General features: G+C 41.9%; 10 non-coding genes across 10 annotated transcripts; all 10 read left to right on the forward strand.

Moving 5' to 3' along the window:
- Positions 1-390: 390 nt before the first annotated feature.
- Positions 391-462, forward strand: trnat-ugu (transfer RNA threonine (anticodon UGU)). Its single transcript has one exon. It is a non-coding gene; the product is annotated as a tRNA-Thr (tRNA).
- Positions 463-1602: 1140 nt separating this feature from the next.
- trnaa-cgc (transfer RNA alanine (anticodon CGC)) lies at positions 1603-1674 on the forward strand. The gene has a single exon. It is a non-coding gene; the product is annotated as a tRNA-Ala (tRNA).
- Positions 1675-2141: 467 nt separating this feature from the next.
- Positions 2142-2213, forward strand: trnat-ugu (transfer RNA threonine (anticodon UGU)). The gene has a single exon. It is a non-coding gene; the product is annotated as a tRNA-Thr (tRNA).
- A 1138-nt stretch (positions 2214-3351) lies between these two features.
- On the forward strand, positions 3352-3423 carry trnaa-cgc (transfer RNA alanine (anticodon CGC)). Its single transcript has one exon. It is a non-coding gene; the product is annotated as a tRNA-Ala (tRNA).
- Positions 3424-3890: 467 nt separating this feature from the next.
- On the forward strand, positions 3891-3962 carry trnat-ugu (transfer RNA threonine (anticodon UGU)). The gene has a single exon. It is a non-coding gene; the product is annotated as a tRNA-Thr (tRNA).
- A 1138-nt stretch (positions 3963-5100) lies between these two features.
- trnaa-cgc (transfer RNA alanine (anticodon CGC)) lies at positions 5101-5172 on the forward strand. Its single transcript has one exon. It is a non-coding gene; the product is annotated as a tRNA-Ala (tRNA).
- A 467-nt stretch (positions 5173-5639) lies between these two features.
- trnat-ugu (transfer RNA threonine (anticodon UGU)) lies at positions 5640-5711 on the forward strand. The gene has a single exon. It is a non-coding gene; the product is annotated as a tRNA-Thr (tRNA).
- A 1139-nt stretch (positions 5712-6850) lies between these two features.
- Positions 6851-6922, forward strand: trnaa-cgc (transfer RNA alanine (anticodon CGC)). The gene has a single exon. It is a non-coding gene; the product is annotated as a tRNA-Ala (tRNA).
- Positions 6923-7389: 467 nt separating this feature from the next.
- trnat-ugu (transfer RNA threonine (anticodon UGU)) lies at positions 7390-7461 on the forward strand. Its single transcript has one exon. It is a non-coding gene; the product is annotated as a tRNA-Thr (tRNA).
- Positions 7462-9139: 1678 nt separating this feature from the next.
- On the forward strand, positions 9140-9211 carry trnat-ugu (transfer RNA threonine (anticodon UGU)). Its single transcript has one exon. It is a non-coding gene; the product is annotated as a tRNA-Thr (tRNA).
- Positions 9212-16805: the final 7594 nt, after the last annotated feature.

Raw genomic sequence — 16805 nt, forward strand, 5'->3', positions numbered from 1 at the left:
TAATTTGGTTTTGTAATCTGAAGAACATTCCTTCAATCCCTGTTCGTACAATTATAGAACAGAAGTGGCATGATTGCCATCTTTTATGGCGTCATTTTCAAAAACTGAAGTTTATGGGTTCGATCCCAGTCTGTACCTGGTTTAAGAATTGCTGCTATCATTTCCTTGTAGTTTCAATGGAGTGGTGTATATAAAAAGTACATTGTATTGATATTGCATTTTATCTGCAAATGAAATGGGATGGAAGCTCAGAGGGGGAGTGCATGCAAAATATGTATGAGGTCCTCGGTTCAATCCCAAGATTCTCCACTGAGTTTATTTGTGTGCCAAATTCACATTTACACAACTACTACTTTCCTGAATGTTGATATATAATACAGAATGTAGAGTGGCATGGTGGCCAAGTGGTAAGGTGTTGGTCTTGTAAACCGAAGATCATGGGTTCAAATCCCTTCTGTGCCTTTATGAAAGACATCTGATATCATGGACCTGTGCTTTAATTGGAGGACTTTGCAGAAAATCAAGTTGTATCAATATCGCAACTCAGCTATTATAGTAAGGGGATGAATCTCTATGGTAGAGCCAGTACTTTACATGAATGCGGTCCAACGTTAATCCCCAACTTCTCTGTTGAGTGTAATTAGTTGTTAAATTAGCTTTTGCACAACTCCCACTTTCCAGAATGTTGACATTCTAAGAAGGAAATAGATATGCTAAATCATCTGTTTCTGTAAACTGAAGCACATGGGTTCAAACATTTGTTTGACGTTTATGGAAGATAGCTGATATTATGGAAATGTACTTTCATTAGAACAGTGTAAAGAAAAGGTAAATTGTATTGATATGACCACTGCGACCTGTATGCTCTAGTCGGCTGGCCCTCGCTACCTATTCGTCACCAGACCCACTGGCTCCAGGTCATCTATAAGTCTATGCTAGGTAAAGCTCCGCCTTATCTCAACTCACTGGTCACGATAAAAACACCCACCCGTAGCACTCGCTCCAGCAGATATATCTCACTGGTCATCCCCAAAGCCAACACCTCCTTTGGCTGCCTTTCCTTCCAGTTCTCTGCTGCCAATGACTGGAACGAATTGCAAAAATCGCTGAACCTGGACACTTATATTTCCCTCACTAACTTTAAACATCAGCTATCTGAGCAGCTAACCGATCGCTGCAGCTGTACATAGGCCATCTGTAAATAGCCCACCCAATCTACCTACCTCATCCCCATATTGTTTTTATTTACTTTCTGCTCTTTTGCACACCAGTATTTGTACTTGCACATCATCATCTGCTCATCTATCACTCCAGTGTTAATTTGCTAAATTGTAATTACCTCACTACCATGGCCTATTTATTACCTTACCTCCTCATGCCATTTGCACACACTGAATATAGACTTTCTTTTTTTCTATTGTGTTATTGACTGTACGCTTGTTTATTCCATTTGTAACTCTATGTTGTTGTTTGTGTCGCACTGCTTTGCTTTATCTTGGCCAGGTTGCAGTTCTCAATGAGAACTTGTTCTCCACTAGCTTACCTGGTTAAATAAAGGTGAAATAAAATAAAATAAGAAACATTTTTTATCTTTCCCAGAACGGGGATGTAGCTCAGTGGTAGAGCGCATGCTTCGCATGTATGAGGTCCTGTGTTCAATCCCCAGCTTCTCCATTTAAAATTATTGCATTGACCCAACTCCTACTTTACAGAATGTTGTAATTCTAAGCAGGAAACAGAGATGTGCTAAATAATTTGGTTTTGTAATCTGAAGAACATTCCTTCAATCCCTGTTCGTACAATTATAGAACAGAAGTGGCATGATTGCCATCTTTTATGGCGTCATTTTCAAAAACTGAAGTTTATGGGTTCGATCCCAGTCTGTACCTGGTTTAAGAATTGCTGCTATCATTTCCTTGTAGTTTCAATGGAGTGGTGTATATAAAAAGTACATTGTATTGATATTGCATTTTATCTGCAAATGAAATGGGATGGAAGCTCAGAGGGGGAGTGCATGCAAAATATGTATGAGGTCCTCGGTTCAATCCCAAGATTCTCCACTGAGTTTATTTGTGTGCCAAATTCACATTTACACAACTACTACTTTCCTGAATGTTGAGATATAATACAGAGCGTAGAGTGGCATGGTGGCCAAGTGGTAAGGTGTTGGTCTTGTAAACCGAAGATCATGGGTTCAAATCCCTTCTGTGCCTTTATGAAAGACATCTGATATCATGGACCTGTGCTTTAATTGGAGGACTTTGCAGAAAATCAAGTTGTATCATTATGGCAACTCAGCTATTATAGTAAGGGGATGAATCTCTATGGTAGAGCCAGTACTTTACATGAATGCGGTCCAACGTTAATCCCCAACTTCTCTGTTGAGTGTAATTAGTTGTTAAATTAGCTTTTGCACAACTCCCACTTTCCAGAATGTTGACATTCTAAGAAGGAAATAGATATGCTAAATCATCTGTTTCTGTAAACTGAAGCACATGGGTTCAAACCTTGTTTGACGTTTATGGAAGATAGCTGATATTATGGAAATGTACTTTCATTAGAACAGTGTAAAGAAAAGGTAAATTGTATTGATATGACCACTGCGACCTGTATGCTCTAGTCGGCTGGCCCTCGCTACCTATTCGTCACCAGACCCACTGGCTCCAGGTCATCTATAAGTCTATGCTAGGTAAAGCTCCGCCTTATCTCAACTCACTGGTCACGATAAAAACACCCACCCGTAGCACTCGCTCCAGCAGATATATCTCACTGGTCATCCCCAAAGCCAACACCTCCTTTGGCTGCCTTTCCTTCCAGTTCTCTGCTGCCAATGACTGGAACGAATTGCAAAAATCGCTGAACCTGGACACTTATATTTCCCTCACTAACTTTAAACATCAGCTATCTGAGCAGCTAACCGATCGCTGCAGCTGTACATAGGCCATCTGTAAATAGCCCACCCAATCTACCTACCTCATCCCCATATTGTTTTTATTTACTTTCTGCTCTTTTGCACACCAGTATTTGTACTTGCACATCATCATCTGCTCATCTATCACTCCAGTGTTAATTTGCTAAATTGTAATTACCTCACTACCATGGCCTATTTATTACCTTACCTCCTCATGCCATTTGCACACACTGAATATAGACTTTCTTTTTTCTATTGTGTTATTGACTGTACGCTTGTTTATTCCATTTGTAACTCTATGTTGTTGTTTGTGTCGCACTGCTTTGCTTTATCTTGGCCAGGTTGCAGTTCTCAATGAGAACTTGTTCTCCACTAGCTTACCTGGTTAAATAAAGGTGAAATAAAATAAAAAAAGAAACATTTTTTATCTCTCCCAGAACGGGGATGTAGCTCAGTGGTAGAGCGCATGCTTCGCATGTATGAGGTCCTGGGTTCAATCCCCAGCTTCTCCATTTAAAATTATTGCTTTGACCCAACTCCTACTTTACAGAATGTTGTAATTCTACGCAGGAAACAGAGATGTGCTAAATAATTTGGTTTTGTAATCTGAAGAACATTCCTTCAATCCCTGTTCGTACAATTATAGAACAGAAGTGGCATGATTGCCATCTTTTATGGCGTCATTTTCAAAAACTGAAGTTTATGGGTTCGATCCCAGTCTGTACCTGGTTTAAGAATTGCTGCTATCATTTCCTTGTAGTTTCAATGGAGTGGTGTATATAAAAAGTACATTGTATTGATATTGCATTTTATCTGCAAATGAAATGGGATGGAAGCTCAGAGGGGGAGTGCATGCAAAATATGTATGAGGTCCTCGGTTCAATCCCAAGATTCTCCACTGAGTTTATTTGTGTGCCAAATTCACATTTACACAACTACTACTTTCCTGAATGTTGATATATAATACAGAATGTAGAGTGGCATGGTGGCCAAGTGGTAAGGTGTTGGTCTTGTAAACCGAAGATCATGGGTTCAAATCCCTTCTGTGCCTTTATGAAAGACATCTGATATCATGGACCTGTGCATTAATTGGAGGACTTTGCAGAAAATCAAGTTGTATCATTATGGCAACTCAGCTATTATAGTAAGGGGATGAATCTCTATGGTAGAGCCAGTACTTTACATGAATGCGGTCCAACGTTAATCCCCAACTTCTCTGTTGAGTGTAATTAGTTGTTAAATTAGCTTTTGCACAACTCCCACTTTCCAGAATGTTGACATTCTAAGAAGGAAATAGATATGCTAAATCATCTGTTTCTGTAAACTGAAGCACATGGGTTCAATCCTTGTTTGACGTTTATGGAAGATAGCTGATATTATGGAAATGTACTTTCATTAGAACAGTGTAAAGAAAAGGTAAATTGTATTGATATGACCGCTGCGACCTGTATGCTCTAGTCGGCTGGCCCTCGCTACCTATTCGTCACCAGACCCACTGGCTCCAGGTCATCTATAAGTCTATGCTAGGTAAAGCTCCGCCTTATCTCAACTCACTGGTCACGATAAAAACACCCACCCGTAGCACTCGCTCCAGCAGATATATCTCACTGGTCATCCCCAAAGCCAACACCTCCTTTGGCTGCCTTTCCTTCCAGTTCTCTGCTGCCAATGACTGGAACGAATTGCAAAAATCGCTGAACCTGGACACTTATATTTCCCTCACTAACTTTAAACATCAGCTATCTGAGCAGCTAACCGATCGCTGCAGCTGTACATAGGCCATCTGTAAATAGCCCACCCAATCTACCTACCTCATCCCCATATTGTTTTTATTTACTTTCTGCTCTTTTGCACACCAGTATTTGTACTTGCACATCATCATCTGCTCATCTATCACTCCAGTGTTAATTTGCTAAATTGTAATTACCTCACTACCATGGCCTATTTATTACCTTACCTCCTCATGCCATTTGCACACACTGAATATAGACTTTCTTTTTTCTATTGTGTTATTGACTGTACGCTTGTTTATTCCATTTGTAACTCTATGTTGTTGTTTGTGTCGCACTGCTTTGCTTTATCTTGGCCAGGTTGCAGTTCTCAATGAGAACTTGTTCTCCACTAGCTTACCTGGTTAAATAAAGGTGAAATAAAATAAAATAAGAAACATTTTTTATCTCTCCCAGAACGGGGATGTAGCTCAGTGGTAGAGCGCATGCTTCGCATGTATGAGGTCCTGGGTTCAATCCCCAGCTTCTCCATTTAAAATTATTGCATTGACCCAACTCCTACTTTACAGAATGTTGTAATTCTAAGCAGGAAACAGAGATGTGCTAAATAATTTGGTTTTGTAATCTGAAGAACATTCCTTCAATCCCTGTTCGTACAATTATAGAACAGAAGTGGCATGATTGCCATCTTTTATGGCGTCATTTTCAAAAACTGAAGTTTATGGGTTCGATCCCAGTCTGTACCTGGTTTAAGAATTGCTGCTATCATTTCCTTGTAGTTTCAATGGAGTGGTGTATATAAAAAGTACATTGTATTGATATTGCATTTTATCTGCAAATGAAATGGGATGGAAGCTCAGAGGGGGAGTGCATGCAAAATATGTATGAGGTCCTCGGTTCAATCCCAAGATTCTCCACTGAGTTTATTTGTGTGCCAAATTCACATTTACACAACTACTACTTTCCTGAATGTTGATATATAATACAGAATGTAGAGTGGCATGGTGGCCAAGTGGTAAGGTGTTGGTCTTGTAAACCGAAGATCATGGGTTCAAATCCCTTCTGTGCCTTTATGAAAGACATCTGATATCATGGACCTGTGCTTTACTTGGAGGACTTTGCAGAAAATCAAGTTGTATCATTATGGCAACTCAGCTATTATAGTAAGGGGATGAATCTCTATGGTAGAGCCAGTACTTTACATGAATGCGGTCCAACGTTAATCCCCAACTTCTCTGTTGAGTGTAATTAGTTGTTAAATTAGCTTTTGCACAACTCCCACTTTCCAGAATGTTGACATTCTAAGAAGGAAATAGATATGCTAAATCATCTGTTTCTGTAAACTGAAGCACATGGGTTCAAACCTTGTTTGACGTTTATGGAAGATAGCTGATATTATGGAAATGTACTTTCATTAGAACAGTGTAAAGAAAAGGTAAATTGTATTGATATGACCACTGCGACCTGTATGCTCTAGTCGGCTGGCCCTCGCTACCTATTCGTCACCAGACCCACTGGCTCCAGGTCATCTATAAGTCTATGCTAGGTAAAGCTCCGCCTTATCTCAACTCACTGGTCACGATAAAAACACCCACCCGTAGCACTCGCTCCAGCAGATATATCTCACTGGTCATCCCCAAAGCCAACACCTCCTTTGGCTGCCTTTCCTTCCAGTTCTCTGCTGCCAATGACTGGAACGAATTGCAAAAATCGCTGAACCTGGACACTTATATTTCCCTCACTAACTTTAAACATCAGCTATCTGAGCAGCTAACCGATCGCTGCAGCTGTACATAGGCCATCTGTAAATAGCCCACCCAATCTACCTACCTCATCCCCATATTGTTTTTATTTACTTTCTGCTCTTTTGCACACCAGTATTTGTACTTGCACATCATCATCTGCTCATCTATCACTCCAGTGTTAATTTGCTAAATTGTAATTACCTCACTACCATGGCCTATTTATTACCTTACCTCCTCATGCCATTTGCACACACTGAATATAGACTTTCTTTTTTTCTATTGTGTTATTGACTGTACGCTTGTTTATTCCATTTGTAACTCTATGTTGTTGTTTGTGTCGCACTGCTTTGCTTTATCTTGGCCAGGTTGCAGTTCTCAATGAGAACTTGTTCTCCACTAGCTTACCTGGTTAAATAAAGGTGAAATAAAATAAAATAAGAAACATTTTTTATCTCTCCCAGAACGGGGATGTAGCTCAGTGGTAGAGCGCATGCTTCGCATGTATGAGGTCCTGGGTTCAATCCCCAGCTTCTCCATTTAAAATTATTGCATTGACCCAACTCCTACTTTACAGAATGTTGTAATTCTAAGCAGGAAACAGAGATGTGCTAAATAATTTGGTTTTGTAATCTGAAGAACATTCCTTCAATCCCTGTTCGTACAATTATAGAACAGAAGTGGCATGATTGCCATCTTTTATGGCGTCATTTTCAAAAACTGAAGTTTATGGGTTCGATCCCAGTCTGTACCTGGTTTAAGAATTGCTGCTATCATTTCCTTGTAGTTTCAATGGAGTGGTGTATATAAAAAGTACATTGTATTGATATTGCATTTTATCTGCAAATGAAATGGGATGGAAGCTCAGAGGGGGAGTGCATGCAAAATATGTATGAGGTCCTCGGTTCAATCCCAAGATTCTCCACTGAGTTTATTTGTGTGCCAAATTCACATTTACACAACTACTACTTTCCTGAATGTTGATATATAATACAGAATGTAGAGTGGCATGGTGGCCAAGTGGTAAGGTGTTGGTCTTGTAAACCGAAGATCATGGGTTCAAATCCCTTCTGTGCCTTTATGAAAGACATCTGATATCATGGACCTGTGCATAAATTGGAGGACTTTGCAGAAAATCAAGTTGTATCATTATGGCAACTCAGCTATTATAGTAAGGGGATGAATCTCTATGGTAGAGCCAGTACTTTACATGAATGCGGTCCAACGTTAATCCCCAACTTCTCTGTTGAGTGTAATTAGTTGTTAAATTAGCTTTTGCACAACTCCCACTTTCCAGAATGTTGACATTCTAAGAAGGAAATAGATATGCTAAATCATCTGTTTCTGTAAACTGAAGCACATGGGTTCAAACCTTGTTTGACGTTTATGGAAGATAGCTGATATTATGGAAATGTACTTTCATTAGAACAGTGTAAAGAAAAGGTAAATTGTATTGATATGACCGCTGCGACCTGTATGCTCTAGTCGGCTGGCCCTCGCTACCTATTCGTCACCAGACCCACTGGCTCCAGGTCATCTATAAGTCTATGCTAGGTAAAGCTCCGCCTTATCTCAACTCACTGGTCACGATAAAAACACCCACCCGTAGCACTCGCTCCAGCAGATATATCTCACTGGTCATCCCCAAAGCCAACACCTCCTTTGGCTGCCTTTCCTTCCAGTTCTCTGCTGCCAATGACTGGAACGAATTGCAAAAATCGCTGAACCTGGACACTTATATTTCCCTCACTAACTTTAAACATCAGCTATCTGAGCAGCTAACCGATCGCTGCAGCTGTACATAGGCCATCTGTAAATAGCCCACCCAATCTACCTACCTCATCCCCATATTGTTTTTATTTACTTTCTGCTCTTTTGCACACCAGTATTTGTACTTGCACATCATCATCTGCTCATCTATCACTCCAGTGTTAATTTGCTAAATTGTAATTACCTCACTACCATGGCTTATTTATTACCTTACCTCCTCATGCCATTTGCACACACTGAATATAGACTTTCTTTTTTTCTATTGTGTTATTGACTGTACGCTTGTTTATTCCATTTGTAACTCTATGTTCTTGTTTGTGTCGCACTGCTTTGCTTTATCTTGGCCAGGTTGCAGTTCTCAATGAGAACTTGTTCTCCACTAGCTTACCTGGTAAAATAAAGGTGAAATAAAATAAAATAAGAAACATTTTTTCTTTCTCCCAGAACGGGGATGTAGCTCAGTGATAAAGTGCATGCTTTGCATGTATGAGGTCCTGGGTTCAATCCCCAGCTTCTCCATTTAAAATTATTGCATTGACCCAACTCCTACTTTACAGAATGTTGTAATTCTAAGCAGGAAACAGAGACGTGCTAAATAATTTGGTTTTGTAATCTGAAGAACATTCCTTCAATCCCTGTTCGTACAATTATAGAACAGAAGTGGCATGATTGTTATCTTTTATGGCGTCATTTTCAAAAACTGAAGTTTATGGGTTCGATCCCAGTCTGTACCTGGTTTAAGAATTGCTGCTATCATTTCCTTGTAGTTTCAATGGAGTGGTGTATATAAAAAGTACATTGTATTGATATTGCATTTTATCTGCAAATGAAATGGGATGGAAGCTCAGAGGGGGAGTGCATGCAAAATATGTATGAGGTCCTCGGTTCAATCCCAAGATTCTCCACTGAGTTTATTTGTGTGCCAAATTCACATTTACACAACTACTACTTTCCTGAATGTTGATATATAATTCAGAACGTAGAGTGGCATGGTGGCCAAGTGGTAAGGTGTTGGTCTTGTAAACCGAAGATCATGGGTTCAAATCCCTTCTGTGCCTTTATGAAAGACATCTGATATCATAGACCTGTGCTTTACTTGGAGGACTTTGCAGAAAATCAAGTTGTATCATTATGGCAACTCAGCTATTATAGTAAGTGGATGAATCTCTATGGTAGAGCCAGTACTTTACATGAATGCGGTCCAACGTTAATCCCCAACTTCTCTGTTGAGTGTAATTAGTTGTTAAATTAGCTTTTGCACAACTCCCACTTTCCAGAATGTTGACATTCTAAGAAGGAAATAGATATGCTAAATCATCTGTTTCTGTAAACTGAAGCACATGGGTTCATCCTTGTTTGACGTTTATGGAAGATAGCTGATAATATGGAAATGTACTTTCATTAGAACAGTGTAAAGAAAAGGTAAATTGTATTGATATGACCACTGCGACCTGTATGCTCTAGTCGGCTGGCCCTCGCTACCTATTCGTCACCAGACCCACTGGCTCCAGGTCATCTATAAGTCTATGCTAGGTAAAGCTCCGCCTTATCTCAACTCACTGGTCACGATAAAAACACCCACCCGTAGCACTCGCTCCAGCAGATATATCTCACTGGTCATCCCCAAAGCCAACACCTCCTTTGGCTGCCTTTCCTTCCAGTTCTCTGCTGCCAATGACTGGAACAAATTGCAAAAATCGCTGAACCTGGACACTTATATTTCCCTCACTAACTTTAAACATCAGCTATCTGAGCAGCTAACCGATCGCTGCAGCTGTACATAGGCCATCTGTAAATAGCCCACCCAATCTACCTACCTCAACCCCATATTGTTTTTATTTACTTTCTGCTCTTTTGCACACCAGTATTTGTACTTGCACATCATCATCTGTCACTCCAGTGTTAATTTGCTAAATTGTAATTACCTCACTACCATGGCCTATTTATTACCTTACCTCCTCATGCCATTTGCACACACTGAATATAGACTTTCTTTTTTTCTATTGTGTTATTGACTGTACGCTTGTTTATTCCATTTGTAATTCTATGTTTTTGTTTGTGTCGCACTGCTTTGCTTTATCTTGGCCAGGTCGCAGTTCTCAATGAGAACTTGTTCTCCACTAGCTTACCTGGTTAAATAAAGGTGAAATAAAATGAAATAAGAAACATTTTTTATCTTTTCCAGAACGGGGATGTAGCTCAGTGGTAGAGCGCATGCTTTGCATGTATGAGGTCCTGGGTTCAATCCAGGATCTCTGCTGCCACTCTAACCTGGTGGTCCCAGGGCGCACGACCCACGTGGAGTTCCAGGTCTCCGGCATCCTCTGGAACTGCCGGTCTCCGGCCAACAAGGCTGAGTTCATCTCAGCCTATGCTACCCTCCAGTCCCTAGACTTCCTGGCGCTGACGGAAACATGGATTACCACAGATAACACTGCTACTCCTACTGCTCTCTCCTCGTCTGCCCATACCTCTAGAGCATCGAGCCGGCGGGGTGGTGGCACTGGAATCCTCATCTCTCCCAAGTGGACATTCTCTCTTTCTCCCCTGACCCATCTGTCTATCTCCTCATTTGAATTCCATGCTGTCACAGTTACCAGCCCTTTCAAGCTTAACCTCTATGGGCTAGGTGGAACGCAAGCGTCCCACCCGTGGTGCACTCCATCAACAGCAGGTGCATTTCAAGAGCGGCAAATTTGAATCCAAATAAATGTCAAAATTCAAATTTTTCAAACATACAACTATTTTACACCCTTTGAAAGATAAACATCTCCTTAATCTAACCACGTTTTACGATTTCAAAAAGGTTTTACGGCGAAAGCATAAATTTAGAGTATGTTAGGACAGTACATTTACAAGAGTTGTGTGTAATGTTTTGTCAATTCAAAGACAGGGTCACCAAAACCATAAAAGCAGCTAAAATGATGCACTAACCTTTTACAATCTCCATCAGATGACACTCCTAGGACATTATGTTAGACAATGCATGCATTTTTAGTTCTATCAAGTTCATATTTATATCCAAAAACAGCGTTTTACTATGGCATTGATGTTGAGAAATCGTTTCCCTCCAATAACCGGCAGTCAAGTCAGCGTCACAAATTAAATAATTAAAATTAGAAAACATTGGTAAAATATTATATTGTCATTTAAAGAATTATAGATTTACATCTCTTGAACGCAATCAACTTGCCAGATTTAAAAATAACCTTACTGGGAAATCACACTTTGCAATAATCTGAGCACTGCGCCCAGAAAAATACGCGTTGCGATACAGACTAGACGTCATGTTGGGGAGATCTAAAATCGAAAATACTATGTAAATAATCCATTACCTTTGATTCTCTTCATCAGATGTCACTTCCAGGTATCACAGGTCCATAACGAATGTAGTTTTGTTCAAAAAAGCTCATCATTTATGTCCAAAAATCTCCGTCTTGTTAGCACATGATCTAAGCCAGCCGGACTTGTCGTCATGAACGAGGGGAAAAAATATATTTACGTTCGTTCAAACATGTTGTATAGCATAAATCATTAGGGCCTTTTTTAACCAGAACATGAATAATATTCAAGGTGGAAGAATGCATTCTCTTTTATAACGTATTGGAACGAGGGTACCCAACATGAACTCGCGCGCCAGGTGTCTAATGGGCCATCATCGTTCCATGGCTCTTGTTCGGTCAGATCTCCCTCCAGAAGACTCAAAACACTTTGTAAAGGCTGGTGACATCTAGTGGAAGCAATAGGAAGTGCCAAAATATTCCTCAGCCCCTGTGTTTTTCAATGGCATAGGTTTAAAGGTAATACAACACATCAGGTATCCACTTCCTGTCAGAAAATGTCTCAGGGTTTTGCCTGCCAAATGAGTTCTGTTATACTCACAGACACCATTCAAACAGTTTTAGAAACTTTAGAGTGTTTTCTATCCATATATAATAAGTATATGCATATTCTAGTTACTGGGTAGGATTAGTAACCAGATTAAATCGGGTACATTTTTTTTTCCAGCCGTGCAAATACTGCCCCCTAGCCCTAACAGGTTAACATCCTTATCATTTATCGCCCTCCAGGTTCCCTTGGAGAGTTCATCAATGAGCTTGACGCCTTGATAAGTTCCTTTCCTGAGGATGGCTCACCTCTCACAGTTCTGGGTGACTTTAACCTCCCCACGTCTACCTTTGACTCATTCCTCTCTGCCTCCTTCTTTCCACTCCTCTCCTCTTTTGACCTCACCGTCTCACCTTCCCCCCCTACTCACAAGGCAGGCAATACGCTTGACCTCATCTTTACTAGATGCTGTTCTTCCACTAATCTCATTGCAACTCCCCTCCAAATCTCCGACCACGACCTTGTATCCTTTTCCCTCTCGCTCTCATCCAACACTTCTCACTCTGCCCCTACTCGGATGGTATTGCGCCGTCCCAACCTTCGCTCTCTCTCTCCCGCTACGCTCTCCTCTTCCATCCTATCATCTCTTCCCTCTGCTCAAACCTTCTCCAACCTATCTCCTGATTCTGCCTCCTCAACCCTCCTCTCCTCCCTTTCTGGATCCTTTGATTTTCTCTGTCCCCTATCCTCCAGGCCGGCTCGGTCCTCCCCTCCTGCTCCATGGCTCGACGACTCACTGCGAGCTCACAGAACAGGGCTCCGGGCAGCCGAGCGGAAATGGAGGAAAACTCGCCTCCCCTGCGGACCTGGCATCCTTTCACTCCCTCCTCTCTACATTCTCCTCTTCTGTCTCTGCTGCTAAAGCCACTTTCTACCACTCTAAATTCCAAGCATCTGCCTCTAACCCTAGGAAGCTCTTTGCTACCTTCTCCTCCCTCCTGAATCCTCCTCCCCCTCCCCCCTCCTCCCTCTCTGCGGATGACTTCGTCAACCATTTTGAAAAGAAGGTTGACGATATCCGATCCTCGTTTGCTAAGTCAAACGACACCGCTGGTCTTGTTCACACTGCCCTACCCTGTGCTTTGACCTCTTTCTCCCCTCTCTCTCCAGATGAAATCTCGCGTCTTGTGACGGCCGGCCGCCCAACAACCTGCCCACTTGACCCTATCCCCTCCTCTCTTCTCCAGATCATTTCCGGAGACCTTCTCCCCTACCTCACCTCGCTCATCAACTCATCCTTGACCGCTGGCTACGTCCCTTCCATCTTCAAGAGAGCGAGAGTTGCACCCCTTCTGAAAAAACCTACACTCAATCCCTCACATGTCAACAACTACAGACCAGTATCCCTTCTTTCTTTTCTCTCCAAAACTCTTGAACGTGCCGTCCTTGGCCAGCTCTCCTGCTATCTCTCTCAGAATGACCTTCTTGATCCTAATCAGTCAGGTTTCAAGACTGGGCATTCAACTGAGACTGCTCTTCTCTGTGTCACGGAGGCTCTCCGCACTGCTAAAGCTAACTCTCTCTCCTCTGCTCTCATCCTTCTAGACCTATCTGCTGCCTTTGATACTGTGAACCATCAGATCCTCCTCTCCACCCTCTCCGAGTTGGGCATCTCCGGCGCGGCCCACGCTTGGATTGCGTCCTACCTGACAGGTCGCTCCTACCAGGTGGCGTGGCGAGAATCTGTCTCCGCACCACGCGCTCTCACCACTGGTGTCCCCCAGGGCTCTGTTCTAGGCCCTCTCCTATTCTCGCTATACACCAAGTCACTTGGCTCTGTCATATCCTCACATGGTCTCTCCTATCATTGCTATGCAGACGACACACAATTAATCTTCTCCTTTCCCCCTTCTGATAACCAGGCGGCGAATCGCATCTCTGCATGTCTGGCAGACATATCAGTGTGGATGACGGATCACCACCTCAAGCTGAACCTCGGCAAGACGGAGCTGCTCTTCCTCCCGGGGAAGGACTGCCCGTTCCATGATCTCGCCATCACGGTTGACAACTCCCTTGTGTCCTCCTCCCAGAGTGCTAAGAACCTTGGCGTGATCCTGGACAACACCCTGTCGTTCTCCACTAACATCAAGGAGGTGACCCGATCCTGTAGGTTCATGCTCTACAACATTCGCAGAGTACGACCCTGCCTCACACAGGAAGCGGCGCAGGTCCTAATCCAGGCACTTGTCATCTCCCGTCTGGATTACTGCAACTCGCTGTTGGCTGGGCTCCCTGCCTGTGCCATTAAACCCCTACAACTCATCCAGAACGCCGCAGCCCGTCTGGTGTTCAACCTTCCCAAGTTCTCTCACATCACCCCGCTCCTCCGCTCTCTCCACTGGCTTCCAGTTGAAGCTCGCATCCGCTACAAGACCATGGTGCTTGCCTACGGAGCTGTGAGGGGAACGGCACCTCCATACCTTCAGGCTCTGATCAGGCCCTACACCCAAACAAGGGCACTGCGTTCATCCACCTCTGGCCTGCTGGCCCCCCCTACCTCTGAGGAAGCACGGTTCCCGCTCAGCCCAGTCCAAACTGTTCGCTGCTCTGGCACCCCAATGGTGGAACAAGCTCCCTCACGACGCCAGGACAGCGGAGTCAATCACCACCTTCCGGAGACACCTGAAACCCCACCTCTTTAAGGAATACCTGGGATAGGATAAAGTAATCCTTCTAACCCCCCCTTAAAAGATTTAGATGCACTATTGTAAAGTGGTTGTTCCACTGGATATCATAAGGTGAATGCACCAATTTGTAAGTCGCTCTGGATAAGAGCGTCTGCTAAATGACTTAAATGTGAAATGTAAATGTAGATGTAGAGTGCATGCTTCGCATGTATGAGGTCCTGGGTTCAATCCCCAGCTTCTCCATTTAAAATTAGTGCATTGACCCAACTCCTACTTTACAGAATGTTGTAATTCTAAGCAGGAAACAGAGATGTGCTAAATAATTTGGTTTTGTAATCTGAAGAACATTCCTTCAATCCCTGTTCGTACAATTATAGAACAGAAGTGGCATGATTGCCATCTTTTATGGCGTCATTTTCAAAAACTGAAGTTTATGGGTTCGATCCCAGTCTGTACCTGGTTTAACCTGTTAGGGCTAGGGGGCAGCATTTGCACGTCTGGATAAAAAAAATGTACCCGATTTAATCTGGTTACTAATCCTACCCAGTAACTAGAATATGCATATACTTATTATATATGGATAGAAAACACTCTAAAGTTTCTAAAACTGTTTGAATGGTGTCTGTGAGTATAACAGAACTCATTTGGCAGGCAAAACCCTGAGACATTTTCTGACAGGAAGTGGATACCTGATGTGTTGTATTACCTTTAAACCTATCCCATTGAAAAACACAGGGGCTGAGGAATATTTTGGCACTTCCTATTGCTTCCACTAGATGTCACCAGCCTTTACAAAGTGTTTTGAGTCTTCTGGAGGGAGATCTGACCGAACAAGAGCCATGGAACGATGATGTCCCATTAGACACCTGGCGCGCGAGTTCATGTTGGGTACCCTCGTTCCAATACGTTATAAAAGAGTATGCATTCGTCCACCTTGAATATTATTCATGTTCTGGTTAAAAAGGCCCTAATGATTTATACTATACAACGTTTGACATGTTTGAACGAACGTAAATATATTTTTTCCCCTCGTTCATGACGAGAAGTCCGGCTGGCTTAGATCATGTGCTAACAAGACGGAGATTTTTGGACATAAATGATGAGCTTTTTTGAACAAAACTACATTCGTTATGGACCTGTGATACCTGGAAGTGACATCTGATGAAGAGAATCAAAGGTAATGGATTATTTACATAGTATTTTCGATTTTAGATCTCCCCAACATGACGTCTAGTCTGTATCGCAACGCGTATTTTTCTGGGCGCAGTGCTCAGATTATTGCAAAGTGTGATTTCCCAGTAAGGTTATTTTTAAATCTGGCAAGTTGATTGCGTTCAAGAGATGTAAATCTATAATTCTTTAAATGACAATATAATATTTTACCAATGTTTTCTAATTGTAATTATTTAATTTGTGACGCTGACTTGACTGCCGGTTATTGGAGGGAAACGATTTCCTCAACATCAATGCCATAGTAAAACGCTGTTTTTGGATATAAATATGAACTTGATAGAACTAAAAATGCATGCATTGTCTAACATAATGTCCTAGGAGTGTCATCTGATGGAGATTGTAAAAGGTTAGTGCATCATTTTAGCTGGTTTTATGGTTTTGGTTACCCTGTCTTTGAATTGACAAAACATTACACACAACTCTTGTAAATGTACTGTCCTAACATACTCTAAATTTATGCTTTCGCCGTAAAACCTTTTTGAAATCGTAAAACGTGGTTAGATTAAGGAGATGTTTATCTTTCAAAGGGTGTAAAATAGTTGTATGTTTGAAAAATTTGAATTTTGACATTTATTTGGATTCAAATTTGCCGCTCTTGAAATGCACCTGCTGTTGATGGAGTGCACCACGGGTGGCACGCTAGCGTCCCACCTAGCCCATAGAGGTTAAGCATTTACCTAACGTTCTGTGCACAAATCGCATAGTGATAATGGGTGGAGATTTCAACACATACTTAGAGGGGGAATATGATTTTACTGCACAATATTTAAAAAATGTTTTGGGTGACTACAATTTGGCAGACATATATAGGAGACATAATAAAAAAAGGTATAGGGCATACATGGAGAAACTCAAGAGGAGCAAGCAAAAGACTAGATTATCTGTTTATATCCAAGACCATCCA

The sequence above is a fragment of the Salmo salar genome, unplaced genomic scaffold (genome assembly GCF_905237065.1).
Source record: "Salmo salar unplaced genomic scaffold, Ssal_v3.1, whole genome shotgun sequence".
Classification (NCBI taxonomy): domain Eukaryota; kingdom Metazoa; phylum Chordata; class Actinopteri; order Salmoniformes; family Salmonidae; genus Salmo; species Salmo salar.